The sequence below is a fragment of the Anthonomus grandis genome, chromosome 22 (assembly GCF_022605725.1).
Source record: "Anthonomus grandis grandis chromosome 22, icAntGran1.3, whole genome shotgun sequence".
NCBI classification, from domain to species: Eukaryota; Metazoa; Arthropoda; class Insecta; order Coleoptera; family Curculionidae; genus Anthonomus; species Anthonomus grandis.
The window spans coordinates 10,253,962-10,271,440 of NC_065567.1; the positions used below are offsets into that span (position 1 = coordinate 10,253,962).

Here is a 17,479-nt window from a genome sequence, read left to right on the forward strand (position 1 = left end):
GCACCCCAGATCATGTAGGAACCACCTCCATAAGCACTTCGCTCTTCAAAGCAGCAATCTGCAAATCGCTCTCTTGGTCTTCGGTACACTTTCCTTCTTCGGTCGCTATCATGGAGGCATATTCTGGACTCATCTGAGAACAGAACAGATCCCCATTGTTCCAACGTCCAATTCAGATGATCCCTTGCAAAACGCAAGCGTGCTTGCCAATGAGCTGGAGTAAGTTTTGGACCAATCGCAGGTGTTTTAGGGGTCAGGTTATTTTCCTGCAGTCTTCGTCTCACTGTCCACTGACTAATAGGCACTCCTCGCACCTCACGGAGCTGTCGTTGCACTTGAACGGCATTAAGGTGACGATTTCTTAATATTGTTAACACAATAAAGCGGTCATCACGAGCGGTTGTAAATCGCTTCCTACCTGTTCCAGGTCGCCTATGAAAGGATCCAGTCTCCTCATAACGTTGGCACACTCTTCGAACTGCTGCGCGAGTCATATCCAATTGTCTAGCAACAGCTCGCTGACTAAGTCCATTTTCGATTAAAGCAATAACTTGGGCGGCTTTTTGTGGTGTAGTATGCATTAAATTAACACACTTGAACACTATTGAGGTTATGAAAAACGAATAATATGCAAATTTCAGTTGCAAACGCAATAATTTTATTATTTGACAAATTTGTTATATTCGTTACAATCACCACATAAACACGGTTCATTTGTTTACCGGCTTCTTGATAAATTTCTACTCACATTAAAGGATATTAAATTGTCTTTCAAACAGCATATTTCTTTTTTTGATCTGATGGATAATTAAAAAATATATATTTAGTCAAAAGTTTACAGTGGGCCGATTTTTATGCACGCAAGTTTATATTAGTTTCTGTTAATTATTGCGATGTATACACAATTAAATTGGATATCTAATAATCTTTTTAAAGAAAATAATTTTTATTGACATTCATAATTTTACATGAAATGCATTTTGAATTAGAATTGGAAATAAGTATGAAAACCATGGATTCACTATTTTATAAAATACATATATTGTTATATACATATTATTAATACTGGTATAGTAGCTATGACTACTAAACCAGTTGGCATCCAAGACTGCCTGGCCTCTTTTAGGCACAGAGTCTCGGGAGGAATTTTCAACCACTCATTAAAGAATATAAAATTGTTGCTTTCTAAGATCGCAATGCATTACACTTCAGCTATCTAACAGATGTTTAATATGGTTTAAACCTGAGGATAAGAATGGTCGTTCAAGTACAATAATGGCTTTCTCAGCAAATTAATCTTTTTGTATCTTAGTCGCAAGTTTTGAATCATTATTCTATTGAAATATCCATCAAGAATATCTTCTGCAAATGGTAGAAAATGCATTTTCGAATACCTTTTTTTATTAAAATCAAGATCGAGAAAATTTTCCCCAAACCATCATGAGATCCAGATATTCTCAATGAGCAAACTCTATTGGAGCCTTCCTATTCTTTTTTGATCTAAGGGCGGCTTTTTGACAGTAATTCTTCCATAGAGATTTATTGAGTGAACGGTTAATTACGATTCTACTTATACCCAAAATGCTTCGAAGTTTTATTTCTAATTTGTTCTGGAATTAAATTTGAATATTCTTAGTACTCTCATTTTTTACATAACCAGGATTTTATATTTTTGTATGATTTTTGTCAGCGCATTAAAAAAAAAACAATCGACAACTGTTTGTTTAAATTTAGATGAAACACACAAACACCGATTTCTTGGCATGGGAAGCTATTATTTACACCATATTTGTACTGCTGAATTTAGAACCTAAAAAATTGATACTTTCCATACTTATTTCCATCCACAAATCTTTATTCCAAAAAAAAACCGTAACAAAATTTCAGAATAAAGTTCAAATAATGTTCAATATACGTATCAGTCAAAGGATAACAAGAAAGTAAAAATATTAGGCCTCCTGGTTGTTTTCCTGTTTCGATCAACAATTATAAGTGGAATGGACATAATTCTTTTCAATTATTCTCCTTCTTCATAATTTTATTTATTTTTAAAGCTTTAATTTTTAGGATAATTGTCAAAAATTACGTTTAATTTAGTACTTGAAAATTGTATTTATTATAGTATCTTATAATTTTGTTTTATTAATGTTGGCCTAGAAGGTATGTAAGAATTAAGAATAAAACACTAAAGGTAAAAGAAATTCATGCGATATCGCGATTTATCATGCAAAAGTCTAAATGTACGAGAAAGAATTAATGTTACTAAACAACACTATAAAAATTGCTATAATTATATAGCAATATATGCTAAAACTAGATAACTTGATTTTGGGCTATTTTGAGTTATCTATAATTTCGCATTAAATATTTTGTCCCCTTTTCAATGCTATAACTAGATATCTCCTAGAATGACTAAAAGGTATTTAAATAAAGTTGCGAAAAGTAGTTAACTTCGACATTCCTATCTTTTTTCGTTCTATAGTGGGATATTTCAAGTTGCCTAGTTGTTGCATTAAAATAATAAAATCACTTGACAAGGCCAATAGAGATAACTTAAGTTATCTAGTTCTTGCGTTATTTTTTAAATATACTTGGATGTCTTCTTCTCTGGTTAGTTGAGATATCCAGTTACCAGTTGCCAGCTGTAACTCGTGATGAGAGGGTGTTTTCTTATTTTTTTCTTGCGGAACGAGTTTATTTAAATATAAAATATTACTTCTAGAGGTAAAAAAATTCTGGAGGCATTAAAGCATATTAAAGGTTAAAATAAGCCTAAAAAAGCAATTCTCGTGAATAATAATTGGAGTCTAAAAAAGTGAGGTTATGTAACACACAAATTAATATTGTTGTTTATAAGTAATCTTATAAGCTCTGCACCCTAATTCTTTCTTCTAGAAGCTGAAGTAAATGAATCAACGGAGTTATTTCCATTTAGATAGCAGCCCCAATCACCCTTAACGGATACCGGAAGTAAGTTGCTTTTATAGTTTAAGGGCCTATTTTACAAGTGCCGTTTAACCTCAAACCGAAGTTTAAACCGCACATGCTTGCATTGCAATTTGCAGTTTAAGCTTCGGTTTAAAGTATAAACGACACTTGTAAAATAGAACAACATTTAACAACTAATTATGATTTTTATCGCAGCCGATAATGTGTTACCAAGAGCAAAGGACATTTCTAATTTCGCAACGATAGAATGCCGGCCTGCACCCAGTACTACATCCATTATCAGTGATGCCCAAGGTATAAAAATACTTTACTAAAAACTGTTCCTAAATTAAAACGGCTGTTATTTTTTTTAGATGGTAACAATGGTTTCGCAGAAAGGGTACATATGGCTATTATGCAACCTGGACCAAGTGGTTTTTGCGTTGAATCAGATGTTGAGCCCTTTTCGCCGGAAGATTCTGATTTTATTCCATCAAGCTCTTCAAGCGATTCGGACATGGAATTAAAAACAATTTCAAAGAAAGCTCCTCCTAGGAAAAAGAAAACTACATATAAGAAATCCGCAACATTTAAACAACCAAAAAAAATTGCGAGGACAATTATTGAAGAAGTAGATTTTGCCGAACCTCAAAAAGATTTAGAAGGTATGGAGGAATTTCCAACTAGAACTAGCAAGCCTAGGAAAAGAAAAAAGAATATTAACAATTGGAACTGAATTGTATAAAAAAAAAGAAGACTGCACGGAGAGGCCTATGTTTCATCAAAAGGAAAATTTGTACCTGGAACATCTTTAAAAGATCCTTGTCCACCAACTTGTAGACGTAAGTGCAGCAATAAGGTATCCTATGAAGAAAGGCTTAAAGTATTTCAGAATTACTACAAGTTGGATTTTTATGAAAAGCAAAGGGACTTTATTAATAGCAACACGGAAAAAATTAAGAAAAAATGGACCACTACACAAAATTCAAGACGAGATAGCACAATTTTATTTTTTTTACCTCGAACTAATAACAAAGTTCAAGTTTGCAAAAAAATGTTTATTAATACTCTTGGCGTATACACAAAGGTGTCGTGGACATAGCTTTGAATAAAAGAACTGAAGGCAATTTAAGTACAAGTGACAACAGAGGAAAACACGTGAAAAAATCAACATCTCCTGAAATAATTCGAGCAATTAGAAGTCACATTGCGAAATTTCCAGTAATGGCTTCCCATAATTGCCGTGAAAAGACGCAAAGAAAATACTTATATCCAGACTTAAACATAACAATAATGTACGGTATGTATAAAAAAGGTTGTGAAGAGCGAAATATTGAATTTGGAACTGCAGCTATTTACAGAAAGGTATTTTGCAATGACTACAATTTGGGCTTTTTTCGTCCACGAAAAGATCAGTGTAGAATATGCTGATCCTATGCATGGCCTATAATACCCCTGGAAGTGATCAGAGTAGTTTAGAGTCTGAATATCAAGCACACATAAGTGCGAAAAATAGGGCCCGTGAGAAGAAAAAATCTGACAAAGAAAAAGCAGCCGAGTCTGAGGGAAATGTTTTTTGCTGCAACTTTGATTTGCAGCAAGTTCTTTTGGTTCCGAGTGACAAAACTAATAATGCGCTATTTTATAAGCAAAGACTTAAAACCTACAATTTTACAATCTATGACACCGTTTCTCATCAAGGTGATGTGGAGTGTTTTATGTGGAGCGAAATCGAAGGAAAAAGAGGCAGCTGCGAAATTGCTAGTTGGCTCTATTCTTATTTTAGATATTTGCCAGAAGCAGTTAACCATATCGTTTGCTACAGCGACAGATGTGGAGGTCAAAACTTAATCAAGTATATAGCAGGTATGTGCTTGAAAGCAGTTCAAGAAATTCCTCACTTGCAAGCTATAGATTTGAAGTTCTTGGTAAAAGGACACAGCGAAATGGAATGCGACTCAATGCATGCTGCCATAGCTACCGAATTTAAAAGAGTCGGCAAGGTAAATATTCCTTTTGACTGGAGAACAATCACGAGATGTGCTCGGAGAAAGGGGGACAAACCATACATAATTCATAACGTCACACACAAAGATATTTTTGACTGGAAGAAGTATTCTGAGCGGGCTTATATTTTTCGAAAAGAAGACAGCAATAGAAAACCCGTAGGTTGGCAAAAAATATCGTGGATAAATTTTTCTAAAAATTTCCTTCATCCATTGTCCAATCATCCATTGTCCTGGAACCACTATATATGGGACAGCTAGGTTTCAAAAAAGAGAAATATAATGATCTTAACTCTTTATTTACGATTAAACCTCTGGGTCTTCCTGAAGAATTTCGGTCGTTTTATCAAAAACTGCCTTGTCAGGATCGTTCCAACTAATAGAGGAGTTAAAGCTTCTTCTGATACTGAAGAAGAATTTTAATAACCTTTCTTCAACAAAAACAAACACTAGAATAATTTAATTTAGTTTATACATTTCAACCCGATAACTTTTGAAAAATTCATGCTATAAATAGATATATTGCAAATTTGTGCTAAAAGTAGACATCTCGTTTCACACTTTTGTTAATAGTAATTTGTATAATCTTTTTCAATGGCAACGCTTAAAACTTCCAAAAAGGCTAGTTTCTTAGAATAAAATGTAAGTTTCTAGAAATATTTGTTGTTTTTTTTTTGGTTCTCAAACTTGAAATCAACTTTCTGCAAAACGGATTTTTTAAAGTTATCTAGTTTTAGCATTAAGGGGGCGATATTATAGTAGATGTATCATTCGATTCAATTTATTAACATAAAATAAAGTATACTATATATTAGATATGTAATGCATGTCCGGCACCTTCGCCGAAATTTTACTAAATCTGCTTTCATTAAACGTGCAAAATTTCACTGCGCGGTAAGAAGTTTATTGAGCCGATTTTACCAGTAAAATTAGGAAATAAAGAGATTGTATTGGAAATTTAAAACTTACAAACTCCGTGAGTTTGTTGCATTTAAACACAGCTTTCACATACAAATTTACAAATATGTATGAAATTTATCGATTTTCGCACAAGAAAATTCTCCTCTTGTATAAAATTGAATCTAAAAGTTACAAAATTAATATAAAAAATATAAAACTGGTCAAATGAAAAAAAATATATTTTTTTACGCGCTTTTTTTCCATATACCTTGTGTGGTGCCAACGAAAATAAGACTAGCGTTAGGTATTAACGTTTTTGAGAAAATTATAAATGATTTTTAAAAATTAATTTCAATAATGCCATACAATATTGAGACTGCGGATCCTTTATATTTTAAAATTATGCCTAATAAGTTATTTCATCATATTCCTCAAAAATATACTATTTAACAGTTTTTTTCAGTTGCTAACGTCAGATGTTTCACACTACACATAAGTGTAACTATAGTAGAACTGAAGAAACTTACGGAGATTTTTTATTAATTTACCACAAAAGTACAAGCATATTTTAGAGGTCAAAATAAGAACTTTTTTGCTCATAAACATGTCGTATCCGAAACAACATCCCTTCCCAGCAACGGCCATATTAAATTCCTCTAAATGATAAATGGGTCTTATATTTTATGACCACGTTTACGCGGAAATTGATACACAGTATAATCATAAAACAGAAATTTTTTTCAGAAAACTAAGATTTTAGATTTTTGCTTTTTAGGTTTGTTTTCCATGATGTTTATTAAAGTCTTTGCAGAAAATATCTAATTTCTTTGGTAAACGTATAGAGAAAAATATATCCATTCGTGGTGAAAAGGTCTAATTTAGACCACAATATTTGAGAATATTCTTTAAAGAACCCAATATTCTTTGAGTATATTAGTTTTTACATAAAACTTGCATAAAATTATTTTACATAGGATATATCGAGAGTAATTTTAAGATAAACATAAAAAACGGACTGAAGTATTATTATCGATAGCGCTTGTTATTGCTTAGTTGTTATTACTAGGTTATATTCTATTTCGATTTGAAAATCACATGGGTTATTATGTTTATTTCAAAAAAACTTTCCCATAATGCAAATTAGCTTAACAAGAAACCTGGGTTTGGGTTTAAACCTAATGTTACGCTGGTTTAAAGAATTAGTAGCATTAAATTCTACACACGGAGAGTAATTTAGTAATGCCAAGTCACCCTAGCGTTTAAGTTCTTTAATATAAGGTTTAAAAGCATAGAAATAATATTACACAGAAATATTTTTTTGCCATTTCAGCAGAAGCAAAGTAGTGCTCGTAAAATTATTTGACTACTGGTACTAATATTCTTTGTATTAAGAATTATAATTATTAATTTTTTTCTAATTATGTTTTTAAGACCGCCATCTTGTTTTAAACTCAAATAATGTCGCAATATTCGGATATCATAAAGCCACACTCAATTATTGTTAAAAATCAATAAAAGTTACAACTTGGAAAGGAAGAGAGTACTTTTTAAGACTTGTGAATCAGTGATAAGATTTTTTTTTACATAACTTGTTCAAACAGTAGATTTATATTATGTATTCACTATAATATTATGACCTTGGTTGGTTTTCATAGTAAAAGATTAATTTGTTTCAAATTGTTTGTTTGAATTTGCTAGTAAAAAGTATTCAATGTAAACTAGTGAGATAAAAAAAGTTTTTTTGTATGGAAAATCATAATGGTTGCAATTAATTAAATATTCTCAACTTTTCTTATAAAAAGCTTCTTTAACATGCTTACGATCAATCGAATTATGCCTACGCAATATTCACGGATAGTATATGGTTACCACGCAAATGTTGAGTATTCGCAATACAAATTGTGTTGTTATGATGTTACTTAGCTGAAAAGTAAACTTCGAGAACCACCTATTTTCCAAGAAAATATATTCAAATTTTGTCAACACTTTAAAGGGCATAACATTTTCAATTTACTCCAATAATTAGCGGCAAACATGAAAATTTCACTCCCTCATTAGTATTTTTAACGAAAAAAAATCAATTCAAATAACTGCTAATGAATATCGAGGATAAGCCACTCGGTATCTAAGCAATACACAACATGCGTTAATATAAATTGACATCAAGAAAATTATTAAACCCAAAATACCATTTTATAGCCATATTCGAAACTTTTTAGAAACTTATCAGTCCATCGGTGATGGGCTAACTTTATACTATGTAAAACTAAACTTTTAATGTAAAATAAGCGAATTTTGTAATTGAGTTGGATCAGTGTGTCATATAATGAACGATTCAAAAGACCGAAAAGAAGAAGAGAAATGAAAAAAATCGATGTGGAAACCGACAATTTAGGTGTGTGCCGGATTCCCTTGTAAATATTAAAACAAAATGAATGGTGTATTTAAGAATGCTTACTTATGCGTTTCTGTTATGTTTTTTGGAACGTTCTTGAGAGGATATAGAACGTATTCAATATTTTTAGGCCACTTCTTCGTAATTTTGGAAATAATGTTTGACGTTATTCCTTGCTGTGTACTGTGTAAAACGGCTCTACATATAGACAACTTTACGAGCTTTTAAATTTATTTTTTATTAACTTTTAAATTTTACGAGCACTACTCTGCTTTTGCTGAAACGGCAAAAAAATATTTCTATTTAATATTAGGTTTAAAAGAGTAGGGAACTTAAACGCTAGGATGGCCTGGCATTTCTAAATTACTCTCCATGTAAAACTCTCCAAAAATAATGTGAGGTGGCGATTATATTTCAGTAAGAACACGTTAGATCTGGACTGGAAAGAGGCGGTTTTTAAAAATCAATCGAAAATTAATTTATTTCGAACTGATAGACTTTTATATATTGTAATGATTGTATGAGTAGTAAGCTGTGCTTAACTCATAAATAAAACACACCACTTTTTGTATTCAGCATATAATCAAAACAAAAATTGCTCCTTAGCGCTTTCGGCCGTGGACCATCATCAGGGCTTAGGATATTATCAATGCAACGACACTATTTAAAAATGGTGCAAAGCACATCTTTGCCTATGGTTTTTTAAGTAAATTTTTTTTAAGCAACGACACTGCTTTGACATTGCCCTAAGCCCTGATAATGGCCCACGGCCGAAAGCGCTAGGAAACAATTTTTGTTTTCATTATAGGCTGAATACAAAAAGTGGTCTGTTTTATTTATTTCATATGTTAGACGTTCTCTTAATGGAAGACAGGGCCAACAATTTATCACGCCTACTGTGGCTTGAAAATGGTATGGGGATGTTTCTTTAGCTTTGAGAAGGGGGCTCTTCCGCGAATAGACCGGCATATGAATCGATTAATGCACCTGAAAATACTGAGCCACAAACTGATTTTATAGATTGATAACCTAATGCATCTGACTAATTTTTGCAGCACGATAATGATTCCAAATATAAATTCAAACTTCGTCAGTGGTTAGGGTTAAAAAATAACTATTTTTGCTGCTTCGTGACTCTAGGACTATATCGCCAAACCTAACCTTTTATTCATTTAAGTTTCCGTACTAACTTTCCTTTTTAATAACACCACAAGTTTTCCAGCGGCCTTATAGTCGCCAGACTTAAATCCCAAAAAATATTCAAATAATAATTAGAAAATATTTTTTTATGAAATTTTTAAACATTGCTTTTAGTGTAATAACTATAGTCAATAAAATTTATGATGTTAAGACGTTAATTCGACGTTATTCTTTCTTCTACTACTCTGTATTTTATGAGATTAGTATAAGTTTTGTCTTCATTTTTAAACGTTTCAATATCGAAAATCGAAAATGTTTTTTTTGAATGGCAGAACTTTATTGTGTTTTATTTCAAAGTTTCAATAATTAAAAAGCATAATAGATTTTTGCAAAGATGAAATGAACCCAGACAAAAATAACGATATTATTACATGGTAGTATAGCAATATAATCTTAAAAATAACGTTACAAAGAAAATAAATCGGCCGACTGTCATTGGAGGTAAACGCACTTAACTGACTTGTCTGCCTGGGCCTGACAGTTTCATAAAATAGCCAGATGTGAGAAGCTACTAGTAACTTTGCTGGTAATAAGTAGACAAAAATATAAAATATGTATTTATTCATCAACGTGTTCGAGAAGATCGACAACGTGCGTATTGCAAGAGAGGAGACCATATTAAAGGTTGCTTTTTTCGTTTTTCATTCCTAAGTTAATACTTAATGCCAAGAAGTCATACAACCTGTTTTGCTACTGTTGAACAGGACGATGTTTTGTTTTTCTTTTAAATAAATGTAATTTCTAGAGGGCGCTGGTAGATTGACGTGCAATTTAAATGAAATAAAAACTATTAAGGCTTGTTTTCAATTTTTTTTCATGCTACATTACATTTGATAGCAGGGGTATAAGGTCACAGGTCGCAGGCGGGATAGCTTATAATCAAATAAAACTCAAAATCTTTTTAATGATAAGATACATTACAAGTGGCTTATATTAATAAGAAATGCTAAAAAATCTTCATTCCCTCTTAAATTTTACTGACCCCTGCTGGCCTTTGAAATCTTTGGTTAAGCAGCTACAGCCCATCAATGTCAACACAGTAAATTTGCCGGTGAAGGCCACGGCAAAATACATAAGTATGGGCTTAATAACACGTTTGGCTAGGTCAATTTTAGTAAGAAGCTGGTAGGACAGGGTCAAAACAATGTAAACAAATAACTTACAGTCAGGGCAGTTAATAACAAATTCTGACACTTAACACAAGAAACGATGGTATAACCACTAGCACGGGTATATGACACTACTTACACTACTAGCCAAGTTACAAACAAGTGCACTACCCCCCTTCCGCTCTTGGCGACTGATATCGCGAATCGCGATGAAACAAGTCTGACGTCAGCTGTTATTGATTCTAGAGAACGGTAGGAATACACTGATCAGTAATGCCGCTATTAACCACCGCAAACAGGTGACAACTTATTTTATAATATTAGGTACCCAACGCGTGAGTTGGTACGTTTTTGAACTATTAGGCAGCGATATATTCTCTTTCCTCTGATATGCGACACCAGCATTTCCCGATGATGTCATTATGACATCACACTATACAATATTCGCTTTAGGCAAATTTAAGGCCTTGATTTTATATTATACACTCTCAATTTAGTTAACATAATATACACATAATGTCCATAACCAAACAAAATTTAAAAAATACACAAATTCTTACCTACATTTTGGCTTATAAATATAAAATCTTAACGGCACTTTTTAAAAACAACTTATAAAATATTTGATTACAATTGATATAATAATAATGTTTATTAATTCGCTTTTTGCCTTCGGCATTGTGAAGTTTCTTATCATGGACACCCGAATTCTCATTAAAGATAAAGATATGCAACACAAACAACTTCTAAGAGGAAATTTAATGCTGTGTTTATACTGACACGTTGGTAGCCACGTAGTAAACAATAGTAGTAAATAAATCTGAGCGCTTTTGTAATGTGTTCGCGTATCAAATTACTTGGTTAAGAATTCAGTCGAAATTTGCTCAATCGGTGAAAAATTACAATAACAATAAGATATAAGTCCTAATCTAAGCCTAGTAAAATAGTCAAATATTAACATCGAACATAAACTATCACATATTTGAAGAGTGGTCGAGCTAAATGATCTAAGTGCTAAAATATACATTTTCGTTTTTTTTCTCTCAATATATTCTATGTGCCACCGCCAATATCCTACTATGAGATCTAAGTGCCAATTTCACCCTAGGGCTTGCAAACGAAGTCCAAATATGGGGCCACCTCTATGTCCGGCATCATATTCTTTGCTAATTGATCTAAGTGCCGGTATGCAGGTCGATATTCTTGGTTGGTTTGTCGTTAGATTCGATTGCAACTTAGGAACTATATCACCACAGCCGTTAGAGCAGAAAAAAAGCTTTTTATAGAAATAAATTTAGGAACTGTACATATGGGGAAAAATTGAGTGAATTAAGAAAAATATTACCTTGTAAGCAAAAACAGATTCCTGAAGCTTTTAAGAATCCCGATAATTTCAACAATTATTTTGTTGACAGCAGTAAGGTACCTAGCAGCAATAATAGTCAGGAAATAATTAATTTTTATAAAAATAATTCCTTGCCCGTTTCAAATTTATTTTTATTTCGCACAGTGAGTTATAATGATATATGTTCTATTTTATTTAGCATTAAATCCAAAGCATTTGGTATCGACAATCTTAATATAACATTAATTCATATGTGCTGCCCTTTTATAATACCTTTTATATTGCATATAATTAATAAATGCATTGAAAGCAGCTATTTGTTGGAAAGAGGCCTTTGTGATGCCATTGCCAAAGGTAAATAATCCAACAAATTTTAATCAGTTTAGATCCATTAGTATTCTGCCTACATTTTCAAAAATTCTTGGAAGAATCTTAGACACTCAAATTCGAAATTTTTTAAATGCTAATGATATCTTGCCCCCTAAACAGTCTGGGTTTAGAAAGAACTTCAGTTGTGCTTCGGCGATGGCGGATGTTATTGATGACATCATAAGATCTAGGGATGATGGTATGATTTCTGCCCTTGTTCTATTGGACTATACGAAAGCCTTTGATTTTGTTAATCACGAAATTTGAAAGTCTATATTTCACTATATAGGTTTCTCTGATAAAGCTATTAATTTCATTAATTCTTATTTAAGCGGTAGGGTGCAGCGAGTCAAGATAGAGAAAAATGTGGTATTTTGGGACCCTTATTTTTTATTATTTATACTTTTAGATTTTATTTTTATTTAAAAAACTGCGTTTACCATTTTTATGCCGACGATGCTCAGTTGTATTACTCTTTTCTGCCAGAAGATGCTAAAAATGCGGAAGCAAAAATTAATCAAGACTTACAAGCCATATGTGATATTTCTTCAAAGCATTTTCTAAAATTAAATCCTTCTAAGTCGTCTGTAATGTTTATTGGTAATAAGCAAAAAATTAACCATATTTTAAACAGCAACACTATTAATATTAAGATGGGTGATGCTAATATTCCTGTTGTAGATAATTGCAAAAGTTTGGGCTTAATAGTGGAGAGTGATTTGCGATTTCATCAACACGTTTCTAATGTTCTAAAAAAAGGGTATTTTGCTGTAAAATTAATTTACTTGCATAGGCATTATCTAAGTGAAGATATTAAAAAAATGTTGTGTGACTCTTTAGTGCTGTCACAATGCAATTATTGCGATGTTGTTTACGGTTGGTGCCTAGACTATAATGACAGGTGCCGATTGCAAAAGCTTCAGAACTCATGTATTCGCCTAATTTTTGGCATACGCAGACATAATCGCGTTTCCCATAGACTTTCCGAGCTGGGGTGGTTAAATATGCAAAATCGTAGGGTTGCTCATTCACTTACTTTTTTTTATAAAATTCTTAAATACCGCAGTCCACCTTACCTATACTTTAAGATTACTTTTAGAAATGATGTTCACCATTTGGGCTTAAGAAGAAACACAATTCATATTCCAAGACATAAGACTCAATTATTTAAAAGGTCCTTTTCCTATAATTTTGCATATCAGATGAACGCTTTGGGCACAAATTTTGAGTTGGGTTTGGTGTCTGTTCAGACTTTTCGCAGGAGAATGATGGTGCGTCTGATGAGTCAGCAGCTGTCTGCGTAAAATATTGAAGGGTCAATATTGTTAGTTTGGGTATGGGTGGAGACTAAAAATTTGTGTTTAGTGTGGGTAACTAATGTGCGTGTTTTTTTTTTGTGAGAGGTACTATGTTAATGTTAATGTTTTAAATTTTTTGGGTAGGTGTGTATAATTAAACTTAGTCTGTTACAAGCGTTTCTACATTTTTTTTTCTAGTTAGTTTTTTTAAGTTTTGGGCCACAATGTTAAAGACCAGAATCTGCCTTGGCAGAATTCTGAATTTGTCGGCCTTTTATTTGCATAAAATAATAAATGTGTATTTCTTTCTCTTTTTTTATGTAGTTATGTTGAATTTGCAAATAAAAAATATTTATTATTATTATTATTATTATTATTATTGTTATTGTCTGTGTATTTATATGTTAAAGTAATTACAATGAACTCTATTGCGTTTGGCGATAATACAAATACGAAATCAAGAAGAAAAAAAACAGAGTGAAGCTAGATTGAGTGGAAAATCTTATGTTACACAAAAATCAAAGCTGCACAAACCTGGAAAAGCCGTTCCTCAAAATGAGGTTAGTACGAGATTTTTAACGATATTTCGCTTGAAATTTTAGACTGCTCGCTGCGCGGCCCGATAGTCAAATCTTTGTAGCCGATAGTTACATTACCCTGAGATTTTTTTAATTTCAGATCACCTGTAAATGTAAATTTAGCTGTAGGGATGTGATTGATATGAAAGTTAAGCTTTTCGATCTATACCATGGCCTTGAACTCAACGAGCAAGGCAGCTATTTCATGGGATTATTGCAAGTTTTACCAGTCCAACGTCGCCGCCATGGTACCTACGATGATTCAGCAGAAAGCAGACGAGAATGTACCATAGCTTTTGCTGTTCCAGATGGGCAAGGTAACGCAAAAAGGGTATGTAAAAAAACGTTTTTGGAGATATTTGCTATCAGTCCGCAGAAGATTACCACGCTTGATTACAACTTGCTGCTACCATACAAATTCTATAGAAGAGTTTTTGTAAAGGATTTTCCAAATCTTTCTTTTAGAAGACCTAGAGTTGATACGTGCAACTTGTTGACTTGTGATTTACTGTTTTTAAGAAGCAAGGACATAGACTTTAATGTATCAAGAAAAGCTAAAAACGAGCTGGAGTTGCATCATAGAAAAACAGATAAAGGTTATTCAAGAAGACAGTGCGAGTAGCACTCTTCCAGGTAGCGATACCTGTACCATTACCATGAATCTACAGAAAGTTTTTTCCCTACCAAAATTAACGCATAGTAGTATGTATTACAGCCGCCAGTTGTCATGCTACAATTTTGGAATACATGTGCAAGATACGTCAGATGGGATAATGTGCATCTGGCATGAAGGACTGTCGAGCCGAGGTGGCAACCAAATGGCATCATGTCTTCTACAAGCCTTGAACACAGGTCAGCTTTCAACTTATAAGCGAAAACTATGTATATGGAGTGACAACTGCGCAGGGCAATTAAAAAACCGAATGTTCACTTTCTTATACATGTTATTAGTAGCCAATGGATATTTTGACACCATCGACCATAAATTTTTAGTTTCCGGCCATAGTTTTTCGTCTTCAGATAGAGATTTTGCCCTTATCGAGAAACAAGCAAAACGTTCTAAGCTTCAGACAGTAAACGATGTCAAAACGGTAATTGCGGCTGCTAGACTCTTAGATATGGGTGAATGTACTTTTTTTGATTTTGATAAACTATCATCAAAACTTATAAATACAACTAAACTACGCATTACACAAGCGTCGTGGTTACGTGTGACGAAAGAAGAGCCCGGCATAGTATTGTACAAGAAAAATTTCAGTGACTTAATAGGATGGGGGAAGTGCCGTGTATTAAAAAAGGGTGTGACTGTGCAAAATTTAAAGTCGGTTGAGCTCTTAGCCTTGCCTGGTGTTGAGCAAATAAAGGAAAGTAAGAAAAAAGACCTTCGCGCAATGCTAAAGTACATTGATCAGGACAATAGGGCATTTTTTTCCACTATTTTAGATTTTTAATCATTTATTATTTTTGTGGACTTAGATCATTTCCGTTATTTCTTCACTTATTTTGCTTTACGAAGTTTCTTTGATGTCTTACAACAGAACATTTGTTTTAGTTTATCTCTGTGTTTGCTAATAAAGCCAATTGTCCATTAAAAAAATTACATTTGTTTTATTTTCCTTATTTGTCAAGTTTTCTTTGATTTCTAGCAATTTTTAATTTTGGCACTTAGATCACTTAGCTCGACCACTCTTCATTTGTAAACGTGACGACATAACTTATTAATATAGTGCAAGAGGTACATTTAATCATAAGATTTTTAAATGAAAATTTCAGTGGTAATAATAAAATATGCCCTGGATAACCTAGAGGCCCCATAGGATTTGAATTGAAACATTTTTACCATATAAATTTTAAACACAGCTCTAATTTGTGGATTACCCTCCGTAAAATACACCCTATAATAACCTTGTCCTGTGTTTCAAATTTTAATTTTGTTCAATGTATTTTACAACTATGACATTTTACATTTACCTGCTCCTATGTATTATTATACCGGGTGGTACGTCGCCGAGCGGAACATAGGAAATCCCATGTAAATTTTAAGGGGGTCAATTATTGGCTTCCCTGTACATTTTATAGAAAAAATGTAAGATAGCTTTTTGAAGAGACCAATCTGGCAAACCCTCGTGCAAACTTTCAAAAAATTGTAATAAGCGAATCTTGAATTATTCAATTAAATATAATTGCAAAATTACCAAATTTTCGGTTCAGGTAAAACCAGACACCAGCCACCAGCAAACAATTTGTTATAAGGCTTTGTCAAATCTGACGTACAACCGAATACAAGAAATGTTTTTTTCGTTTTATCAATCTCACAACCATACATTCAAAGTAAGACACGTTAACACTTTTTTATCTAAACTTATTTAATATAACGATGAAGTTAAACCAATAACAATTATTATTATCGATTACTAAAAAAATAATTTTATCATACTTAGAATTTAATTAAACCAATAGCAGTATCTGAAATATTTTCAATTTAATTTCCCACCAAGCCTATCTGGTCCATTTCAACCATTAAACCTATTGTTAGTAAATTCGAGTCCAAAGACATTGCAATAAATAATTGTAAATGTTTAACTCAGAAGATCGAAAATAGATCCGAAAAAAGAGAGAACAGAACTCTTAATATTTTACTAAGTGTGGAAAAATAAAATAAAATACAATATAACTTTTTTAAAAATAATAGAGAATTACATAAAAACATCAATTAATCAAATAAATCAAGACCAATAATATTGCCGTTAAAAGCATTTTCCAAGCACTCTCTAACCATACGGGCATTATGGGCCGGGCAACCATCCATTTGGCACCAGATCATTTGATCTTCCTGAACAACTTCTTTCAAGGCGGTTCCAATTTGATTTTGAAATAAGTCCAAATAGGTTTCAGCTGTTTGTCGAATTTATACGAATACTATTTGTATTTTTTTAAAGTGCGCAATACCGTTGTGTGATGTTTATTTACCTCTTGCCTTCGAAGAACCCTCGTACTAACCATCTTGTTTTCCTCCACACTCAGTAGAATATTAAGATCTCTGCTCTCTCTTTCTTCGGCTCTATTTTCAATATCCTGAGTTGAACATTTACAATTATTTATTACGGTACCTTTGAACTGGAACTTATTGACAATACGTTTAATAGTTGAAATGGACGGAATGGGCTTGGTGGGGAAATAAACTGAAAACATTTCAGATACTGCTCTAAAACTGTTTCCCGCATAATGCCACTTAATTATGGCTATTTTTTCGTCGATTGAATAATTCATACTTGTTTTCTAATATCGACTGTCACTGATTTATTGACACTTTTCCTCACGTCAGTGACAATTTTCATTTTACTGGTGCCC

The 17,479-nt window shown here is 32.6% G+C and overlaps 1 protein-coding gene across 4 annotated transcripts in view; it reads right to left on the minus strand.

Annotated features, from left to right (window-relative positions):
* Positions 1 to 11,222, minus strand: part of LOC126748785 (myocyte-specific enhancer factor 2) — a 150,621-nt gene extending 139,399 nt beyond the window's left edge. The window contains exon 1 of one of the 4 annotated variants that reach the window (XM_050458236.1): positions 11,103 to 11,222. The gene's annotated coding sequence lies outside the window, so the exon portion shown is untranslated. Of the gene's footprint in view, positions 1 to 10,592; positions 10,930 to 11,098 lie in introns of those variants that run through there. The other 3 variants (XM_050458240.1, XM_050458237.1, XM_050458235.1) reach the window with 3 other exon arrangements.
* Positions 11,223 to 17,479: the final 6,257 nt, after the last annotated feature.